This window comes from Arvicanthis niloticus, chromosome 15 (genome assembly GCF_011762505.2).
Source record: "Arvicanthis niloticus isolate mArvNil1 chromosome 15, mArvNil1.pat.X, whole genome shotgun sequence".
In the NCBI taxonomy this organism is placed as follows: domain Eukaryota; kingdom Metazoa; phylum Chordata; class Mammalia; order Rodentia; family Muridae; genus Arvicanthis; species Arvicanthis niloticus.
This window is the reverse complement of record NC_047672.1, coordinates 44,885,484-44,908,938: the sequence shown is the minus strand read 5'-3', so window position 1 is coordinate 44,908,938 and position 23,455 is coordinate 44,885,484. Positions and strand designations below refer to the sequence as shown.

General features: G+C 35.1%; 1 protein-coding gene across 2 annotated transcripts in view; it reads right to left on the bottom strand.

Annotated features, from left to right (window-relative positions):
* Tfec (transcription factor EC) overlaps positions 1-23,455 on the bottom strand; it is a 134,308-nt gene that overhangs the window by 65,138 nt on the left and 45,715 nt on the right. Inside the window, exon 1 of one of the 2 annotated variants that reach the window (XM_034519425.2) lies at positions 1,086-1,416. The exons of the other annotated variant lie outside the window; for it this stretch is intronic. The gene's annotated coding sequence lies outside the window, so the exon portion shown is untranslated. Of the gene's footprint in view, positions 1-1,085; positions 1,417-23,455 lie in introns of those variants that run through there. 2 annotated transcript variants of the gene reach the window in all.

The window sequence follows — 23,455 nt, the reverse complement described above, 5'->3', positions numbered from 1 at the left end:
ACTGAGTTCATAGCTTTAAAAGTTTCTTTAAAAACTCAAGTGTAAACCTCAAGTTTGATTTATTTAAGGTTGTTTCCACCAAATATGGGAAAGAATTAATTCAAAAGCTACTTGAAAGTGTCTAACCACAATCAGTTTCATGCAAGATCCAAGTGAAGCACTCTTCTCGCATGATCTTGCTGAACTCTCCACTCTGTTTTAGCTTGCATTGTTGACATAGCCTTTGAACGGGGAAGAATTGTCAAGTGCATTGAAAACCCTTTATCACTAAATGAGGCTTCTAGCAAATAAGTTACCAAAGAACTGCTCAAGCAAAATTAAAATTTTCCTCAGGTTCATTATTGTTCTCAAAATACCTATTCTTAATGAAATGAGATAGTATTGATGATATAGAATAATGATAGAGACAAATCTATGTGCATATACATATATAACACTTCTATATTTGTATTTGGGCACATATAGAAAAATAGCCTTGGCTCTAAATGCTAGGAACTTGTTTCAATTTAAAATTATTACTTAAAAAGCTACTGGTTTAGTATACTTGAAATCTCCTAAACAAAATAATTAAATCTATATATGTACAAAAAGAATAGCATAGCCTAACCTTGGGAAATGAACACATGCTAAAATGCTGTCTGGGATTATTATCTGCTAAGAACAAAACTTATATATTCTTACCTCTAAAAACCAATAAAAGAATCATAGTTAGAATGTAAATAGAAATTAACATTTACTCATAAAATAGCATACGATGCAATAAAATGTTAAATTATATTCCAAATTAGTAAATATCTGAAAATATTAAACTAGAAGAAGAAATTTCCAAGGTTATCATGAACTAAAACAGTGACTTCTATATCTTGAATAAAATAGAAATTAATAGCATTCCAGTTGTATCTCACTCACTTTATAGCAAATCATAGGTTGGCTGCTCTAAGATCTTGATACCTGGTTATCATGCAAGATGAAACCATAATTACAAGAGAGCTATGCATATCATCAAAGCAAAACAGGTATTGATTGAACTTGTCTTCATATTTGTTTAAAGCATAGAAAATTAACCTTCCAGATTGGTTACCTACCAGCACTGATTGGGTTCTAGCTGGATCATCACTGCTACAAACAGCAGTCCCTCGTCCCACAGCATAAGCACAAAAGTCAAGGGTCTGTTCACGAGAAATGAATGGTTTGAACGGCTTGGAATCCACTTAGTTGAGGAAGGAGAAAAGAGAAGTCACCAATTAGGGCATTTCCTGAACTCTGGTTGGAATTTCGGTTAAGGAAGAAGAAATGACACAGCAGTTTCAAGTTAAGGCGACTTCCTTTCTTTATCAGAAATATGCTACTAATTTGAGAAACGGCATTCCAGCAAAACTGCTCCACAGTAGTGTGGCTACAGTAAAAATTCTCTCATTGATACCTCTGTTGCCCCATAATAAACACTTTTCCCCAGAATTTACAATGGCAGTCTGTGGTGAATAGTTCAGTGGACTAAGACCCCACAGTTATTGCAACACATTCTGCTTTACAAGTAAGTTTCTTCAGAACACTGACCTTGCCCACTTTTCAGTTAGGAATTACACTTTGACTTACTGTTTGAGTTTTTGCTTTAAGACTATTTCCTGAATTTTTATAATTCAAGTTTCCCTACTTCTCTATTTGCTCTCAAAGACTTTATGATATCTTCAACCTTGACCAAGAATAATTGATCTTTCCAAGTAGATTAGACAGAAATATAAAATTGAACTTTTGATGTACAAGTGTATGTGTTTGTGTGTGTACATATACATAGTATATATAAATACTTATATACTGTATATTTATATAAATATACACTATTTATACTATGTTATAGTATACATAAAATACTTATATACTGTATATTTTTATATAATATACACTATTTATACTATGTTATAGTATACATAGTATATACTACATATAGTATATACTATATAATATAATATAATTTATAATAAAACAAATACCTTTTTGTGATTTCAGTTAGGCCATGAAAATGAAACAATTAAGCAAGAAAATATGTAAAATAGAAAATAAAATTGATGCTATGGTGAGATTATATTTTATACCTGGCCTTTGGAAAGACAGAGAACATTTAGGTGAGAAAGGAAAAGAAAGTGCCTAGCTTTCAGGGGCCATTAAGACAAAGATAAGAGATTATATTTAAGTTAATAATATTAATAAATACATAGAGAAGTTTCTGATTGTCATGTGGGCAGCTAGCAAACTTTACAAATGGATTCTGAAAGTATTTTACTAAAAACTGTATGTTAGGCCTTAAAAATAGAAAAAAAATATTTCCTGTTACTTCAAATTTCTTCACTGAGCTCTCAAAAGTCAATGGCCCCTGGAAAAGTTCTTATAATGACTGTTGAATTTGCTCATGGAATATGGTTATGCCCATAAGATTTCTAGCTTGTGTGTGTGTGTGTGTGTGTGTGTGTGTATGTGTGCATGCGCACGTGTGCACAAGCGTGTAATCACGCGCACGTGCTGCTTATTTGTATCTACTAATTAATGACCTAAGTATTTTATTAAAAAATTGTAATATAAAACACTGAAAAGAGTTTTAAAAATCTTCTAAAAAACAAAAGATGACTCTCATAACACAAAATCTAAAATCAATATGACAACAGAAAACAAATCAAAAAATTAAAATGTAATAGATAAACAGTGTGTTTTGTGTTACTAGTTAATAAAAGTTATGTCTAGAGAGATTAATGCTTTATATAAGAGCACTGGCAAAAATCATTCAAAAGTTTGATTTCACTGGGACTTTGGAGAAGGACAGAAGTTAGAAAACTAATTTTTTTTTCTATATGTATTACGACCAAATGTTGCCTAGATAAGATAAATAGTAAATTACAAATCTGCCTTAGGTCCACTGTGAATGAAATGTGGATACTTGTAAGTGAAATATTGTAAACATTTAAAATATCCTTAAAACTTTGCTAGAACTTTCTTAATCAAATGGACGGTGTGCTTGACTAGAAACGTTCTCTACAGAAATGTTCCTGCACAAGGCCCCTACTGTATATTACTGTAGAATCTCAGAACTGGGATGTTTTCACTTCTAATTGCTTTTCATCCATGTTAATAAAATTTGGAAAGATCAGTCCACTGGTGTCCCAGCAATTTCAGCAGAAGTGTATAGACACACCACTGTTCTATCGATTACAGAAAAAATCCACCCAAAATAAGCAAATTTTTCTGTTCCCAACAACTCAGTTTTGAAGAACAAGAGTCTAGAAACCCTTATGGCATAAATATAAATTAATTTTCTGTAATACTAAGGATGTTAAGATTTCTCTAGAGCTTATATTTAATTGTAACATGCACTAGAGTATTAAAGACCAACTCCAACTAAAAATTCTGAAGTAGACAAAATTAGTCCTCAATAATCAACCTCTGTGTCGTTTTTCCTGTTTCCTGACAGGTGCCATGGTCCCTTACTATCTCTTCATTTTTCCTGCTACCCAAAACCATTTTTATAAAATACTCAAATTCATTACATACCTTATTCACTAAGGAATAAATGACTGATAAGAATTAAAATATCCTTCTTCCCAAAGGCATTTCAATTTTGAAGTTAATATGACCTTAGTGAAGAGAAGATAAACTTAATATTTAAAAAAAGAAGTGTTATATATACAAAAGTCATCATATTTAAAATTTTTTCATGCAGTCTTTCATCTATTCTGAGTATGACATGTTATTTGTAAGATAAATAAAAGTGTATATTCTTTCTGTGCAATATTAGGGTGTTCCAAATGAGATGGCATCTCTTGTGATTGACACTGCAGCTTCCTAGAGATTAAAAAAATGACAAGTCTCTACAGTCCTTTGCAACTGAACAATTATTCCATGTCAGACAAAATAGGATGCCATATGCTGCCATAACAACTTCAAAAATTGTTTAGTGTGTGTGTGTGTGTGTGTGTGTGTGTGTGTGTGTGTGTGTGTGCTCCATCTGGTCACTTAAAGACCTAGGATGATAGATACTCATCTCCACATATGAACTTGGCATATTGGAGTAGAACATAGAATGTAGAATAATAAGCAGCTTTCGAAGATTTTGTAGAAGTGATGGTCATCATTTCTGTTCATCATTTATTATTCAAAGCCCTCAATGGTTCCATCTGCTTCTAAAAATAATGAACATGCAACTCTAATACAAGCTAAGAAGACTTACTTGATTTACTTGGAACAGTGGCTATGACAATCTGACTTGCCCCCAAGAATTACATTTAACTATAAGTTTTTTTTTTCATTCTTTATAGTAACTAAAAATAAGAGATAAGAGGAAGAGATCAGAGAAGAATAACAGAAGAAAGGAGGAAGCAGAGAGCCAAACACTTGAAAGTGATAGTAGCATCAACTGAAGACCCAACTGTAGTTAAGAACCCTACAGATGTGTGTATTTCATGACCACCTGCATAAAATCTTCATCATAAAGAAGCATGAAGGTAGAAAGGGAACAGCTTTAGCAAAGTGTGAGTCACTGGGAATGATGAGATAAGAAACAGAAATTGCTGTATGAAGATGATTACAATAATATATATATACATGGACAATACTGGCAAAATAAGAACAAACTTTAAAAATTTTATAGACAAGATGGCCCAGGCTTTGATGTCTTCTTTGAGTTCCTGGGTCAAGAACACAGAAGCTGGAAAAGGAAAATATGTAGTCACAACCCACAATGCTGGGATGATCCTGACTGCTGAACACTGTCTTGCTCTGTCTCCTTCACTTCCCCAGTTCTCTAATCCACACTTAAGTTGGGCTCTATGGCTTAACCACAGAGTCTCACAGAGAGAGAGTCAACATTCTCTATATAGTATGGAATTTGCAGAGTGTTGAAACCCTTACACTGTGTGTAAAAAAAAAAATTAATACGGTGTTTCCCTTTATTTGAACAGAGTTAAAATAGAAAACAAAAATGCAAACGTCTATAGCTGAGGAAACTTTAAGAGGATTCTGTTTGTATTTGGCAGAAGTTCTGATCAAAAGAAAGCTAATCCTCAATTGTCTATTCTCCAGTCCATCTGTCCCCAGCCATTGTCGCTGTCCTCACCAATAGGATCCATTAAATCTATAAAATTAAATAGTTTATCAATGTGCAAGTAAATGGGTATACCTATACTAACATTATTAAATATACTAATTGCATTGGTTGATATGAGTGACCTTATCTTTTAATATAGCATGTATATACTATGTGATTTATCCTTTCCCTTTGTTATCAACAACTAATGAGGAAGTAGGGCCCAGCTAATTATGCCAGATGAAAAAAGAAAGAAGAAACAAAAGAGACATTTTAAAAGGTGAGAGAAAGAATATTAAATGTTTTAGAATAGAAACACAACTGTCTCAAAATATTCCTTCTGGTTTCAAGCAAGTATAACCCATATGCTGAGTGCCAGGAGCTTTCCTTTGCACGGGCTATAAAATACAGTGGTTTAAGAAACACACTATAGAGGATTTTAAATAAGGATGCTGGAAATTTAGACTGCTTGAAGAACTTCCATTTTATTTTTTTTAAAGATTTATTTATTTGTTTGTTTGTTTGTTTAATGTATTTAAGTACACTGTCACTCTCTTCAGACATATCAAAAGAGGGCATCAGATCCCATTAGATGTTTGTGAGCTACTGTGTGGTTGCTGGGAATTGAACTCAGGACCTCTGGAAGAGCAGTCAGTGCTCTTAATCCCTGAGCCAATCTCCCAGCCCCCTAGAACGTCCATTTTAAACAAGAGAAAACTGACTATTCATGGTGACGTTGATAGAGAATATGAAAAGACCTAACAAGCAATGGTGTATTAATAAGGGATATTTTTGGCTTTTGTGTCTAGTCCTTGCTAAGCATGTGGCAAATGATACTTCATAGTCCAGTTTGAACACAAAGCAGATAGAACTTTAAAAAGTATGAGTGTCACGGGTTTTACATTCTTTATGATGTTTCTGTACTGTGAATGCATTCTTTGAAACAAAGATGCAAGCACCTGTGCACACTGGCCCACATGCAATCAGTTCGGCTGTTGGTGACTCTAACCCCTCCAGGACACTACAAGATGAGGCAGCTCTCAAAATAAAGGACAAGAGATACTCCTCTCCCTCACAATGCACTGACCTAAAAACATTCCCCTTCTGCTGCAGACACAAAGCTACGAGTCTGGAGAGAATGAGAACAGGTGCGACAGAGAAGGGACAAAGGTGGGAGTGAAACCTAGTAACTTTCACTTTTAGGGGTAGAAAATGGGGTGAGCATATCAGACGCAGGCAGCTTTTAGATGTCTAAATCATCAGTTCACATAGTACAGGAAGAGAAGTGAAAACGACATTTTAGCACAATGGGAAAAGTGTAATCCCACAGGTACCACAGAGAGTTGGCAGAATGGCATGCTTTCCTAGAATAGAGCTGTGGAAGAACACTCTTAGCTTCAAACGCATATAACACAGCATATGCATTGGAAGAGCTGCATTATATATACATGATGAGGAGGCAACTAAATAGCTTATGTTGGCTTAGAGAGACACAGCATCCCTGACTGTGACCAAATTTTGAAACAAAGAGAAGCAGTATGAAGTAGGCAACCTTCCACATCAGTGATGAATTACTCTGTCTTTGGCTACTACGTTTCAATGCTGAACAGGAAATGTTTAATAGAAGACCAACTTTAGGGTTAAAATAGACAAATTTGAGTTCATGGGTGATTTGCTAACAGTTTATCCCAATAGAAATGTTAAACTTAGTTTGGGATATAATGAATAATCTACAGTGGCTTGTTATTACACATAATCCCCAGAGAGTCCCTGGAAGCTAAAAACTAAACATTTTTTTTTAAGCAGTCACAGTCATCAAGCTGAATGTGGTGCTTGTTCCGTAGTGGGGTGACAGAGAAATGAATCAGAAAAAGTCAATATCTAGGTCAATATGATTCTCCTTTTTCTAAATTCCATTAAAAATCTCATTAATTCAGTGGCACACTGCTGAACAAACCTCAAAATTATAAAATTGGATGACGTATTTGGACTCATTTTAAAGCTAATTGTTCATATTTTCTGGAAATAGAAAATAAAATTTCCTGATATTGAAAAAGAGAGAGCTACAATGTGGGAGAGAATTGATTAGAAATAGATGCATTCGTGTTGCTAAAACTTGAATATTTTTACTCCTTAATTCAAACTGCCTTGACTTCTCATGTTTATGCAAAACAGAATTTTTTGAGGAAAAAAAAGAAAGGTACTGTAACATCAGAGAAAATCATCAAAGAACTACTGGTAACATCTTAAGGCTTTTATCAAAGTAGTGAGGGAATGCATTAAAGCAACAATATCTGGAGCTCACGTGTGATGGGACTACTAAGTTTAATAGTGTATCTTATGAACATATGTGGATATAATGATTTTTTGTAAGAATACTCCTGTCTAAAGAACTGTTTTTCTAAATAAGAGAACACAATTCTTTCAAGTCAACTCAAGAAAAAAAACCACCAATATATTCATTAATAACAGATGTTTCACACTACAAAAAAGGGGGTTGCTTAAGTTTTTTTTAAAAAAATATAGCTACTGTAAGTGAAGCTTATTACGAATGACAACAAGCTTACAAATAAGACAACAGTGTATCAAAACATAAAACTGTTAAATTTAGAAATCATATACATAGATTTAAGTGTAAATAAAATAATTTTTCTGTAAATTTTACTAAGCAAGCTATGATTGATTGATGAGTTATCAATTTCCATTTGTCAAAATGAACCAAACTAAACTATTTTTATTCTCAATGAAAACAATTAAACATATCTGCTATACTCAAAGAAATCAAATGGCCAAGTATTATTGAGCTTCTGGAGTATGGAGGCAGACTTGCATATAGAAGTAGTGATTGTGTGGAGTGAGACAAAGTGATGTCAAGTTCTTTCTGTGAGTGTGAACCTCAAAGACAGAAGGATCCAATCGCTGGGGCCCTCAAGCTGCCCTGTAATACAGTTATTTCCTTCACATCAAAGAGACAGTCTATAATCTCTAAAAGCATACCATCAAATTTCAGGGTAGAGGTAGGGTCTTCCAACCTGAAAGCTATAAAGTTTTAGCCTGCTGTTACAGACTTTGACCTCTGAATAGTAAACACTAAAGTGATTTTCCTCAAAGAAGTCAGGAGATGAATTGATTAAATATCCCAAAGCTTTTATATGAATTTTTTTCATCATAGCCAGAGTTACAAGTCAGAAAACTAATGATTATCTGTTTCTAATATTACAAGGACTCAGTATAAGACATACTTGAGATACTTGTAGCACACAGTAATAATGACAGTATACTGAGTTATAGTCAAATACATTTATTTTTACTATAGTAATGTAGTATTTATTTGTACTATAGTAATATAAGACAGCATTTATTACATGCCTTGAACATAAAATTTCAATCATTTGGTATTTTCTTTTGACAGTTATAGGCACAAGAATAGACATAATTAACTTACAACATATTTACTATCAACGTATTTATGAGAATAAAAGTTTGTTTTTTGGGCTACTCCATCAGCCAAGGATTTTCCATTTCCTTTGTTCTTTCCTTCCTCATTCTTATTTGTGAAGCATGTTTAAGGTTAACCTGAACCTTAAGGTTAACCCTTAAGTAAGTCAACTGTTTGTGGTAAGAAGACAGATTGTGCCTGTAATGCGCCAGCATTCTGGATGCACACACATGCTGACAACACACACCTGTGCTCAGGCACAGTCTGAAGTCCCACTTGTTATGTCACTATGCCATTTGTGATGTCACTATGCCAGATGTAAAATATTCCTCTAAGATAAAGAAAATGTTTTACAGGTTTACTTGCACTGAAAAAAAAAAATACTGTCTACTTCATGAAAATAGGAGTACATTAGATTGAACACTTAGGTAGAAACTGTATGAAGAAATCTTAGCAAAAGACTAACTTAATCCAATGAACTTCAGTGTTTCTTTTTCAGCAAGTTTAAAATGCTGACATCATGTCGTACTAAAATGGAAAAGCAGTGATTGTTATAACTTAATCCAAAAGGGATTATCCAAAGAAAAAAATGGTAGGCTTACAGCCATTTTTGTACAATGATTCTCTTTTCTTTTTACATAAAATTACTGTCACTGTAGCAGACTCTTAACTATGACCCACACAAATTTTACTATACTACACATAGTATTTAGAATTTAATAACTACTTCTTGAATGAATGAATATGGAAGACATCTAATATATTTCTTATATTTTAAGTACAGTGAAGCATCACCCTTTCTTAATTCTAGTTAATTTCAAAGAAATGTTACACATGCAGTTCAAAAAAGAACAGTTTTCTAAAAGTCTAGAACAAATCATACATTTTGTTTTATGCTGATATACATCTAATGACATTTAAGCCTGTGATGTTTTGTAGCTATGTGTGTTTGCCTATATTAGCACAATCTAAATCAATTCTGTAAAGGAGAAAGATGTATTGATAGACTAAACAAACCTGTAGTTATTTGTTAGTGTCTGCATAAGACATCATTATCCTGCTTTTTATGAATTATTAATATATTTTCTCCATTAATTTTGGCAAGCAATTCTTTCTATTGTTTAATTTTTCCAGATAAGAAGACAAAAAGATTAGGTAAATTAACTTCTGTATGTATGAGGGTAATGCCAGGGCCTTATGCCAGCAAGAGGAAATGAGGAGATTACCAAAGCTGGTTAGAGAAAACATAAAGGGGAATGAATCTCTGGGATACAATTCCAGTGCTGGATAATATAGAGGTCCAAGTTGAGGTTCATATTTATCAACCAAAGGCAAAGCTTTTCTTTTTTAATGTAATTGTACAGAGTATAGTATTGTATACCTAGGTGTAGGAAGAGCTAAGGTGGGAGGAGTAAAGAGAGGAAGAGGAGGAGGAAAGAGAGGAAGAGGAGGAGGAAAAAGAGGAAGAGGAGGAGCTAGGAGAGAGACAGAGAAAGAGAGAGGTGGACATGGAGGTGGGTTTTCACTTGTCTGTAGCAGTCAAAGATAGTTGGTGTATCTAGGTTGGGTATTGGGTTACACTTCTGATTGTATAGACATCTTATTGATCATTACCAAATATATAAGCCTTTGGATAATCTAAGCATTAAAGTCTCAGCTGAGCCCGTGTGGTTGGTGGGATGGTCTGGGCAATGCCCAACCTTGCAGAGACAGCATGGAAGACTGGCAGAGTCATCTCCCACGCTGCTGTCTCATGGGTGGCAGGGCTGGTGTCTCTGGCTGGCCATTTCTAGATGCAGCCTGCACATGGTTTCTGGCCATGCAACATGTCGGCTGAGCTAGGCAGAGACACTACAGCTTAGATAGTCAGCCTGACCAGAGGCCATTTTTAAATAACTACAACAACACCTAGGTTTGAGTGACAACTGGTTCAAAGTATGAATATACTTAAGTCTTGTTGATGTCCATAATGGTGATGGGGATGAGGGTAATAATGATAATTCTGCTAACAAAATCTGAAATTATAGTTCATATCATGGACCAGAAGAAAATTGTCTGTGTGCTCTACATACAACGTTTAGTCACGACAATTGCCTTATGTGGCATGTCTCAATACTGTTTTTATTTTACAGAGATCTTCAATTGAAATACATGGTAACTTGATGAAAATTAAAGCTGGTAAATTGTAAAAGCAAGAAAGGGCTCTCTTAAGTCCAGATCATCCGCTCCTTGTAATAGTGACTCTGCACCTCACAGGACTATGAGGTGTGTTGAATGAGGAAAAAAAAAAAAACCCTAATAACATTAAAGATAGAGATAACAGAGTGTAAGAGGAAGCAAAAAATGATGAGGCATTAATTTATTTTAAAAGCGAAAGTCAAATGTTAGAATTAGAATATCCTAAGAGATAAATTAGCAAAGCAAGAATAGTTGGTTAGAGATAGGATATTTAGAAAGGAGGGCTACAGAGAAGTGTATTAGTTGGAATGTTAAGGTCTAGCTGATAATCATGTAAAAGTGTAGCTGGTGAAATGAGAATCGAGGCTCACAAAAGCAAATGTATCATGGGCTAGGGAGATGGCTCAATGTGTAGGAGTGTGCTGATCTGTCAGAGGTCCTGGGTTCAGTTCTTAGCATCCAAGTTAGATACCTCACAACTGTCCATTGCTCCACCTACAGGGGATTGCACACATGTGGCATACACAGACACACAAACACACATACACAGACATAGACATACACAGACACACAAACACATAACAATAAATCTTTAAAATTAAAAACATTAAGGAAGACAGAAAAACCTAGAAACAGTTACCTGTAGAGGCAGTGACATTACAAAGACAGATGTAGCTTAGGGAGAATAATTTAAATATAGGTCAACAATGACTACTGTAAAGGGAGTTGACACTCTGATGGTGACTGACAAATAACAGGATTGCCAGAACTAAGGAACAGAAACACATTTGAATTTCAGATTTTTTTTGGAAATGAATATTTTAGTGTATCTTTCAAATGATGCTTAGAACATATATACCCCAAAAGATTATTTATTGTTCATCTGAATTTTAAATGCAGCTAAGCATCTTGTGTTTTATCTGGAAACCCTCCTAATGGCACCCGCACCACAGATAAGATTTGTCATTCTCACACACCAAATTCCAAAACTGGATATGACAGACCTTCAGCAATAGCATGAATTTAAAACAAATAAAATGATGAACGAATCTTACCAAGTCAAAATCCTGTTCCTATTTGCTAAATTAGGGGAGATGTATTCCATAATCTTACAATAATATATTCACATGAAAATATAAATGCATATGGCATTTTATGAAAGCAAAAGTGTTTCTGATGGCATCAACGGCATGCTAACATTTTTACCACTGGTTAGATACATGGGAAGGTATAAATGGGCAGGCTCACTACTCATCCCTCTGTTCTTAATTCAGTTTGGTGAATAGTCCAATTATCATGACAGGAAAATAGCCTGAGCATTATCACAAATCTGCTTTCATCTTTGATGTAAATGGGAAAAGATTCTTCTCAGCAATTCCATACTTACATTTAAAACAAATCTAGTATTGTGTTTGAAGTTATGCTTTTAAAGGCAATGGGTCCCCACAATTTAGTATCAATACTGTAAAAATGTCTGTCATTAAAACATGGTTCTTTTGCCTTTTTCTAATGCTGTTTCATTTTTAATTTAAATCTCACTGAATTATGTAGACAAGTCACTAATGATAAAAAGATCAGTGCATAAATAGAAAGCTAGGTGATTTTAGATGTATTGAACATACAAATACTTTCTAATATTAGTTACATAAGTCATTTATAATCTGTTGGAACTCGTAGTGTTTTCAGACTTTGGACATTGCCTGTGAATGATATAAGCAATACAGTAAATATCCATAAAGTAAGCACTGTAAAAAATAGTTATAATAAACATTTTACAAAGCTAAACCATAAAAAATTTGTAGAAATTGTATAACTATATACAATGTTTATTTTCTTCAAAGTAGATTGAAATTTATTGTAGTAAATAACTGTCACAATTATATGAATATGGATATTATTATCATTATTTAGTTAATAAGAAAATTAAGAATGAACAGAAAACCTCAAAAGTCTCCTGCTAATCCATGGGAACTTTCAGAACAAGATGTCCTTGTTATTGTGTCTATAACCTTTGTGATACAATGGTCTAAGAACTCAGATAATTCTGTCCCATATAAGCTATACCAAACTATCCCTTGCCTTTGTTGAAATTATGATTAACAGCTATTAAAAACACCAAATAGTACTTTTCAGCCTTCATCATAGAAGCTTCTTTTTGCAGAGGGTGATGGTTAATACACAGACCCAAAGAAGTTATTTTAGTAACTGAGAAGGGTTCAATACTAAATGGATCATCTATAGCACACACTCTCCCCATCCACATGACGTAGGAAACATTGAAAAAGACTGTAGGCACCACAGGTTAGGGTGGACCGCTGGGCAACAGCATCTTCTAGACATGACAGTACTGTGACACTCATGAAATCACAGCAACTCCATTTAACCTTCAGGAAATGAAGCCTGGGGTAGGAGAATATTACTAGACTTAGTGCTATTCTGGATTTCCTGAAGAAAAATCTTTAAAACATAACTTAAAACTATCAAAATACTTTCAAGTAATTAAACTTTGTTCCTTATACAAAAAAGTTGAGTAGACCAAAAATTATTGCTCATCCAATAAGTAAATTTACAATCTGCCATTCATGAAAGAAACAAGGAAATGTAACTTATTTTGGTCAAAAAGCGTCAACTGAATTATCAGAGATGTTATAATTAGATGATAATTCCACAAAACAATTATAATGACTATATTGGTATATATTTGACAGATAAAATATAAAAAATACTAACTGAGTTTCTCCTTTAAGATGAAAATAATACAAAACATGATGGAAGAGAATAACAATAAATTAGGAACTTTATTTTCCGGGAGAAACTACAAGAACTGAAAAGACCAAAAACAGCAATATAATTCAGAGTAAAAGGAGAATGATAGTGACAAAAAAAAAAAAAAAAAAAAAAAAAAAAAAAAAAAAAAAGCAAAGTATCTGTTAGCTATAGTGTAACTGGTCTTTAGCTACTTTGTGGGTTTTCATTCTTCCCCCCTTCTCCACCACTTTTCTCCCATACAGCCAACCCTCTAACACTATATAAGAGAGGGAAAAATGATAGAGAAGAAAGGAAAGAGATCCCTGAATAAACTCAAGGGTCAGGAAGGGATGATATTATCATTAGACTACTTCCTGGTGATTTAGAGGCATTGAGTTCCTCGGGCAAGATTGATCTTCGCAGTCAAGATACCTAATTTCTTCTTGTTGTTGATGCTTTGTGCATGACTACTTAACAAAGCATAACCAACAATAACTAATCAACATCAAACAACTAACAGCTAATCAACAACCTACCAACGAACAACCCACTATGCCTTTCTGGTGCCTTGCATTTATATACACTCTAAAAAGTCTCCAGAATCCAAGTATCACATAATCAGTTCCAAATATCACACAATCACAGAAACTATCTGCTGCTGGCAAAATCATGCCCCTGCTAGAGCACAAGGCAATTCACAGTCAGCTGCTTACTGACTCTGAAGTAGCCCCATATCCCACACCTGGGATTACAATGAAAACATATAATAGTTCTGTGTTTTAAAGACACCAAAACTCCAGAATTGTTATTGCACTAAGTTTCTACAATACAGCAATTCCACTGTGTCATAAAGTGAAGTTCATGAACCAAAATTACCCATTTGAGAGGCTGCAAAGCAAATTTTGGGTCAGAAATTTTGACTGTTGGTAACACCATCCCTCCTATTGAGGACCTCTGTATCTACTGGAAGTGGACTCTTGAAGTTCTCACTCTGCACTGTTGGGCACTTCATCTAAGGTCACTCCTATTGAGTCCTGAGAGTCTCTCATCTCCCAGGTCTCTGATATTTTCTAAAGGGTCTCCCTACCTCCCATCTTCTGAGGATGCATATTTCCATTATTTCTGTTGGCTCTCTAAGCTTCTTTCCAGTCCCATCCTCCCATACCTGATCCTGATCCCTTTTTCCCCTCCTCTCTTTCCCTCTCTTACCCTAATCCTTCCTTGTCTCTGCCTCCCTTGATTATTCCACACACACACACACACACACACACACACACACACCAAGTGGGATTGAAACATCCTCACTTGGTCTTTCTGCTTGTAAAACTTCTTAAATTCTGTGGGTTGTATACCAGATATTCTGTACTTTTGGCTAATATCCACTTATTACTGAGTACATATTATGTATGTCATTTGGAGTCTGGGTTACGTCAATCAAAATATTTTCTACTGCCATCCATTTGCCTGCAAAATTCAAAATGTCCTTGTTTTTAATAGCTCAATAGTATTACATTGTGTAAATGCACCACATTTTCTGGAACCATTCTTCCACTGTGGGACATCTGGGTTGTTTCCGGCTTCTGGCTATTACAAATACAACCTCTATGAACATCATGGCACACATGTATTTCTGATATGATGGGGAGTATTTTAAGTACATGCTCAAGAGTGGTATAGCTGGGTCTTCAGATAGATCTATTTCCAATTTTCTGAGGAACCACCAGATTGGTTTCCAGAGTGGTTGTACCAGTTTGCAATCCCACCAGCAATGGAGGAGTTCCTCTTTCTCCACATCCACATGAGCATGTGCTGTCGCCTGAGGTTTTTGATCTTTGCCATTCTGATTGGTGTAAGGTAGAATCTCAGGGTCATTTTGATTTGCATTTCCCTGATGCCTAAGAACTTTGAACATTTTTTTTAAGTGCTTCTCGGCCATTCAAGATTAATTCGTTGTGAGTTCTCTGCTTGTTTGTTTTTTTGTTTTTTTTTTTTAATTGGGTTATCTGGTTTTTTTTTAGAGGTCAGCTTCATAAGTTTTTTATATTCTGGATATTAGTCCTCTATCAGATGTGGGATTAATGAAGATTTTTCCTCATTCTGTAGGTTGCTGATTTGTCCCATTAACTGTCTTTTGCCTTACAGAAAGAACTGCTGGAACAAAACTGGAGAAGAGACTGAGGGAAAGGCAGTCCAGTAACCAGCCCAACTTGAGATCCACCTCTTGTGAAGATACCAAGGCCTGACACTATTACTGATGCGTACAGACAGCATGACTGTCCTCTGAGAAGCCCTACCAGCAGCTGACTGAGACAAATGCATATACTTAAACTCAACCATTGGATTGAAGTCAGAGACCCCTATGGTTGAATTAGGGGAAGGATGGAAGAAGCAGAAGGTGACCTCATAGGAAGACCAGCAGTCTCAACTAACCTGGACCCCCGGGAGCACCCAGACACTGAGTCACCAACCAAGAAAAATACAGGAGCTGGTCTGAGGCTCCTGACACATATACAGCAGAGGACTGCCTGGTCTGGCTTTAGTGGGAGAAGATGCACAGATTCCTTGAGAGACTTGAGGGCCCAGGGAGGGGGAGGCCTGGTGTTGAGGGATTATCCTCTCAGGATAAGGGAGAGGAGGAATGGGATGAGGAACTGTGGGAAGAGGAACTAGGAACTGGAGGCAATTGCTCAATTGTTTAAAAAAAAAAAAAAGAATAAGAAAAGAAAAAACCTTTGGAAGGGATGCCTCACATTAGATGCTTCTGTTAAAAACATGTATCATATCAGACTCCAGTTTTGAACTTAAAAAAAAGAAAAATACTGGACATGCTAAAAGCAAAGCAGATGGCATAAAGCAGATGGAAAAATTAATAAACAGAAATTAGAAATATCACTAAAACAAAACTACTAGCTGAGGTATCCTCTGGAAAATTCTACAACCTTTTTATGTCAACTTCTCCAGAAAATTTGAAAGAGTAAGGTCTGCTTTCAAACTTAGGAAGTTAAAATAATCACAACTATGTGGACTTAGTGTAAAAGTGAATAATAACCCAACCGGATAGAGGAGAGTCACAGAGTACACAGAGCTATATCGATAGCTCTAGGCAGCTGGCTTGACCAAGGTGCACAGACAGTATTATGTTTCTATAAATTATCTTGAAGAACTTGATACACACAAAAACGACTCATACATCTATTATTTAAATGAATTAACTAAATGTAAGTGCAATTTTAAAAAAAGAAATATAAGTTCTCATTTGCTGAATTATGTAGTTGTAAAATGTAATTGAGGCAATTTTTCCCCTTAGGAATCACACACACAGACAAAACCACAGTCCAAAACAGTACAAACTGGTAGTCTAATTTCAACAAAATGTAAAATATTTGCTCTTCCAAAAATATCATTGGGGAAATAAGAAAGAGAGGGTGGGTGGCTGGGAACAGATGGTCCAATCATGTATCTGATACAGGCTTGTATGCAAAATATCCGAAATATATCCAAGTTTCACACACGTTGTTCAATAAGAGAGGTAGTTAGAACAAATGTGTCACCATAGAAAGGGTAAAAATACTGAATAAGCAAATAAAAATGTGCTCAATATCAGGAACAATTCAACAAATGCACCTCAAAGTACATGGATACCACTACATTATAGAAGAGAAAAATAAATAAAATCATACAGAATCCCAGAAAACTGTAAAACAACTTCATCTCTCTCTGCTAGTAAGAATGTATAATGGTAGATTCACTATAGATAATTTCAGCTGACTGATACAATATAAAGTCTTCATCCACCATATCATTCACTCTTAGGTACTTAAGAGAAATAAAAACAGGTCCATGGAAAGTGTGTGTGCATGTGTGCTATGTATGCATGTACACATGTATGTACATCTGTTATATAGTGGCCAGAAAAGAATGTAATGTGTTTCTCTATCATGCTGTGCCTTATTCCCTTGAGACAAGGTCTGTCATTGACCCTGGATCTCTCTGTTTTTCAGCTGAGCTGCCAGCCCCCATTTCTTGTCTGTTCCCGTCAGCATCATTACAGCTGTACCTGGCCATGCCTAACTCCTTACATGAATTCTGGGAATCCAAACTCAGATCCTGATGCTTACACAGCTCACACTCAATACCCACTGAACTCTCTCTCCAGCTCCTATGAAAATACAAACAACTATAAAACGTCCCTTGATAATAGCCCAAGGTTGTAAACACTGAAAATATCCACTAACATATTTATACTTCTGAAAGAATGTCACTCGCAATGAACCAAGAATGTACTATGACATATGCTTCATCATTTATGAATCTTGACATGATTATGCATAGCTGAAGAAGTCAGAAAACAACACATACTGTATAATTCCATTTATATGAGCTTCAAGAGAATGTAAACTAAACATAATGACAGAAAGTAGATCATATGTTGCCTGGAGATTGTAGGTCAACAAAAAGGTCAAGAGGAAAATTTTATGAGTGAATAATATATTCATTATATTGACTCAAGTGACAGATTTCCAGGTATATACATACATAAAATGTCCAAAATATATTCCTTAACATTTTCTTTATGAATTATTTTATTAATGGATACTGAAGTTGATTCAATGCCATGGTTATTCTAAGTAATGCTAAAATGAACACAAGATATCTCTTTGACATAGCTATTTTATTTTATTTTGGTATGTTCCCGGGTGAAATAAAACAGGCACAGAATTCAAGCACTAAACGACCTCAAAAATGGCCTCATGAGCCAAAGAACAGAATAAAGACTACAGAGTATGGGTCAGGATATAGACCGATGTTGATCAAAGGGACTAAAAGCTCAGTTAGACAGAGGAGTAAATTCAAGAGACATGTTGTTCAGCCTGATACCTATATTCCTGAAAACTGTCAGAAAAATACATTTTGAGTTCTTATCACAAAAATATCTAAAGTAATCCTTTGATAGTTTGTTTGACCGAGTCATCTTATTATGTTTCAAAATAGACTATACTTATTACATACATACAATTTTTATTTTCCAGTGAAAATTATTAATTAAAACTGTAGCCTTTATATGTATGGAGTTTGTTCTGTGTGAAGAATACTTCAATAAACTTATAATGAGCAGAACACAGAAGATCAAGGGAAAAAGAAAAAGTTATGGACAGTTAAAAGCAACTGACTAAATGGTAGAAAAAGAAAGTAGATTCATGGCTAGGATGAAGGAAAGATAAGAAGGTCTTAGTATTAAGCTAAAGACTTTCTGACATTTTCCCAGGTATTTCTGCAGGTAACAAAGAAAAAGATGATGCAAAGTAATTAAAATACTGTTGGGAGTTGGGCCAGAGAAGTGGCTCAGTAGTTAGCAGTGCATACTGCTCTTTCAGAGGACATGAGGGCAAGCACCAGTAGGTGCTTTAGATAATTTATGCTTGTCTGTAAGCCTTGCTCCTTGGGGTCTGACTTCCACTTCTGGTATCTTCAGGCAACCACATAGACATACATCCCCCAGACCCACTCCCCTACCACATGTGCGCACATGTGTGTGTGCACACACACGTGGACACACTCACACACACATTAAAACACATACACACACACAGAGGCACACACAGTGAGAACATGATATGAAGGAATAAGAAACAAACTTTATGAAATATTCTGAGAATTTAAGAGAGTGAGTTAAAATACTAAAATTACCCAGTAAGAGTCAGAAGTAAGAATGGGGACAATAAGATAAGAGTCAGTTTTCCCTGGGAAAAAGGAGGCAACAATCTAATGCTACAGTGACTTCTATTTTTTTCTATAGCCATCATCTAAACCTAGAATTAGATCAAAGACTTCTCAGTGAAAACCATTTCACCATTTCTACTACATATGACAAGGAGATGTGAGGTAGGACAGAGAATTTCAGCTATGAGATGAGATTCTCAGCTAATGATGGAGAGAGCTCCTGCATGGCATGTCTGCCCCAGCTGTAAAGTATAACCTGTCTGTACTGTAGTGTGTTACCTAACCCCATCCCATACTGTAAGTTGAAATTAAATTATATTAAATCGGTGTAATCTCAAGACTTTGGAAAAGATACAAACAATCAAAAAAAAAAAAAAAGAAAGAAAGAAAGAAAGAAAGAAAGAAACTTTGACCATTAAATCAGTTACTAATCAATAGAAAATTACTTTAAGTTTCCCAGCCGATATGCTCCCCTCTGGAAACTGAGTCTGGAGGCACCCTAGGGAGGTCACAGACCACAGAGCAGCAGAATACACAGCCTTGGTGTATCTACTCATCAAGCATACTGAGCAGACCTGCCTAAACCTCCGATGTCCTGGAATTCCATCTGGATGCAGTGAAGACACAGCGTCAGAGGCTTATCAATTTACTCTTTCCCCCACCCCCTTTCTAATATCTCAATGCCGGTAATCAGCTTGAAGAAGTTAAAGAAGTGTCAGTGCCCCTATTCCCTGGGTTTGGGGACTAAGGTGGTTAATATTGGTCTGTCTTCCTAGGGAAAAGTAGTGGTTTTGTTGGAACAGGGAGGATTAGCTAGGACTTATTGCATAGCCATAACCTATTGGTAGAAATCTGTATAATTAATATCAAGATGAAGTTATAATTTCTTAAATGGTACAAAATTTACTTTGATTTCAAATTTAAGGTTTTCATTGGTATGAGCTTCTTATTGATATAAAAGTGAGATGAATATTGATATTCTCATGGGCATTGTGCCTGTATAACACATTTAGGAATACAAGGCTTAGACCCAGTCCTTCTTTAACTTTTTTAACTGATTTGGGATGGTTAGCCTATGAGTTAAGGGACTACAGCAAACTCAGGGCTTTGAGCTTATTGTTAGGGTGTTTTCCATACTTTATTTAGAAATAGCTGAGAGGAGTTAACAGACAACAGTCCAGGTTACCTTACATGGATAGTTGGTTTTCAAAACGTCAGAAGTCCATAGAATTGACATTACAAATATTTCTATATTAATGTTCATTTTGATTAGAGACCTGTCTGCTTCTGACAGCTTCCTGTCATGGATTCTAAGAAGAAATTGAGCATCCTTGGAGTTACTCCAGTTGTGCGGTGACAGCCACTAGGCAAGAATTGCCTCTCTCCATCTACAGACAAATTACAGTCCAGAAAAGGACACACTTGCAGAATAATCGACTGATTATATCTGCCTAGACAGAGTAATCAGCCCTTAATAATTCTGCATCACTAAGGTCTGTCGGATGATTCTGGGCCAGAAGGCTGAAGATTTGATGCTCCAATGTTCAGTAGTATAGGGGCTTTCCAGGTGTTCATCAGTCTCTATAAATTGGCTAAGTTTTAGAAGCTATGCTTAGTGCTTCCCATAATTTCAGTTAACTCAGTCATTCTGGATTTCTGACGGGGTTGAAGACTTATAGTCTCATAGCCAATCCTGGCTATTTACTTTGAGAGAAAAGATCTGAGTGGATGGTTTTCAGCTGACATTCATTCAAAAGCCAAGAAAAAAGCCAGGTTCAAAACTAAGTGTTTTAGTTAGGAGAGATGACAGAGGTTCTGGTTAGTCAATAAAATGATGGACTGGGTATTAAGACTATCTTGTACTTCACTGGTACAATTAAGAATAATTATGCTCTAATTGCATTTTGAGAGAAAAAATTTTATTTTAACAGGAAGGGTGAAGCTAGGTGATGAGAGAGAGAAAGAGAGAGAAAGAGGGAGGGCATGGAGGCAGATGTTCACGTGTCTCCACCAGTCAAAGATAGTTTATATATCTAGGTTGGGTATTGTGTTACACTTCTGATTGAGCATTACCAAACTTATAAAGCTTTTGATTAACATTTTAAAAAATGTATAAAAGCAAAAAGGAAAAGGGGGCATGGGATAGGGGTTTTCTAGGGAGGGGAAATGGGGAAAGGGGGTGGCATCTAGAATGTAAATAAAGTATAAAAATAAATTAAAAAAGAAAATTACTTTAAGAAAACAATAAAAATAACTTGTAACTCCAGAAAAGACAGGCTTTGAACAGGAAGGAATATTAATCATGGTTTGCCCTATCATAATATAATAATGTGCTTACATAGTATAATAATGTGGTTGCTTAATTCTCATCTAATCAAATAACATCATACTGGGGAGACTGGATGGTGGAAGTTAGTTAGAGAGTTAGCTCTCAATTTTTTAGGCTTGTAAATTAACCAGTAATACCTAAAACTAACAAATGGAAAGGTTCTCCACATTATCAAGAGACTTTATCTTTATCAAACAAATTGGCCAAAGTTACATGAATAAAATTGCTCTGAGGCAGAAAGAGAAAGAGAGGGAGAGGACGGAGGAAGGTAGACAACTGGTTTTCCTAAAGTCTTAGGGAACTGTTTAAACATGTAGCTTTTATGAAAAGGGCAAACACCAAAAAGATTTATCTCTATTACCAATATTTAAATACAGAATATTCACACAGAAAGATATGAACTATAAAGCAACTTGTAAAGAATACATATCATTTACAGATACCCAGGTCTTCATCATCTATTGTGTATAATGGAAAATGTAAGTTGTCCCATAAATATATATCTATGTATAGAGATAGGTAGATAGATAGATAGATAGATAGATAGATAGATAGATAATAATGAAAATAAAAGAGGCCACCAGAATGATAAGAGATATTATAAAGGGGCTAGAAAAATGGTAAGTCAGAACTGGAGGGAGAAGAGAAAGGAAAGTGATGTAATGCTATTTGAATTAAAAACAATCCTAAAATAAATAAGATAATTTCATATAAAAATAACAGAAAGAAAATTTAACCTTAATTAGACAAATAGCTTACCCAATAGAAATCAAAAAGAAAGTGCCTACATGAACCCAAAAATCGAAGCATGAATCATGTCTTTCATGTCTGTTCCAAAACTGGCCAAAGTATAACCTCCTGCTCGTATGATCCTATGATTCTGGGCATTCGGCCCTCTTCAAGACAGGATTCGTCCAAGTATATTGACCTTTAGAAGCACTTAGCCAGGGAACCTTTGCTCTCATCGCAAAGCTGATCTATAAAGATCAAATGTGTGTTCCCTGGATAGTACCAATGATTGTTAAATTTCTCATCGGAAATTAATATCATTTAAATGTTTCTTTTGATCTAGGTTAATGTAAGCCCAGCCCTGAGAGATTAATCAACATTTAATATGTCAGAAAATAAGATTTTTTTTTAGTTTGCAATTATGGGTTGGTGGAGATGAAACAGAGGATACTGTGTTTTCAAAACTGCCAGGGAATATACACATACACAGGAGATGAGTCTAGAGAGCAATATTTCTTCTAATTTTTAAATGTCAGAATACATCTGGGAATAAAATTTTTCTTTCTCCAAGTTGTAATAAGCCTGGGGAAAAGTGTAAAATGCTTTAGAGCTTTGAACTTCACTGGGGAAGTATAAACTAGTTCGAATGAAGCAATTTAACCAGATTGTAATTATTTTGTGTGATTTTTTTGATGCACCTACAACTTTAATTTTTTTAACTCTAGACTTCAATGTAGAACAAGGATTATATCTATGTGAACACAGTCACCTCAGTGACAGAAAGGGCACCCTGGTTGCTTTGAAAGAATAGGGCAATTGCAAGAGGTTTGGGTTATTTTTATAGAGACAGTGTAAACAAAGATTACTTATACATACATACACATACACACACACATACAATAGATATATATGTATATTACAATTTTGTAACAGTCATAACATATCTTGACCAAATAGTAATTTCAAGTGAAATATTTAAAGAAACATTCAGCCTCTCCTCTGTAAATTATTTGTATTTAAAGAGGAAAAGGTAATATGTTACCAGATAAAATTTTATGATTAGTAAAAATGCAGTCAGTCAGAAAGATAGTTGAGCAGGTAAAAGCATTTGCTACACAACCCTAAAGACAAGACTTTAATGTTTGCAACCTACAGTAGCAGGAGAGAACTGACTCCCAAAAGTTGTCTTCTGTCCTCCACATGCACACTGAGGAACCTGCAATCCCACACTCACACATAC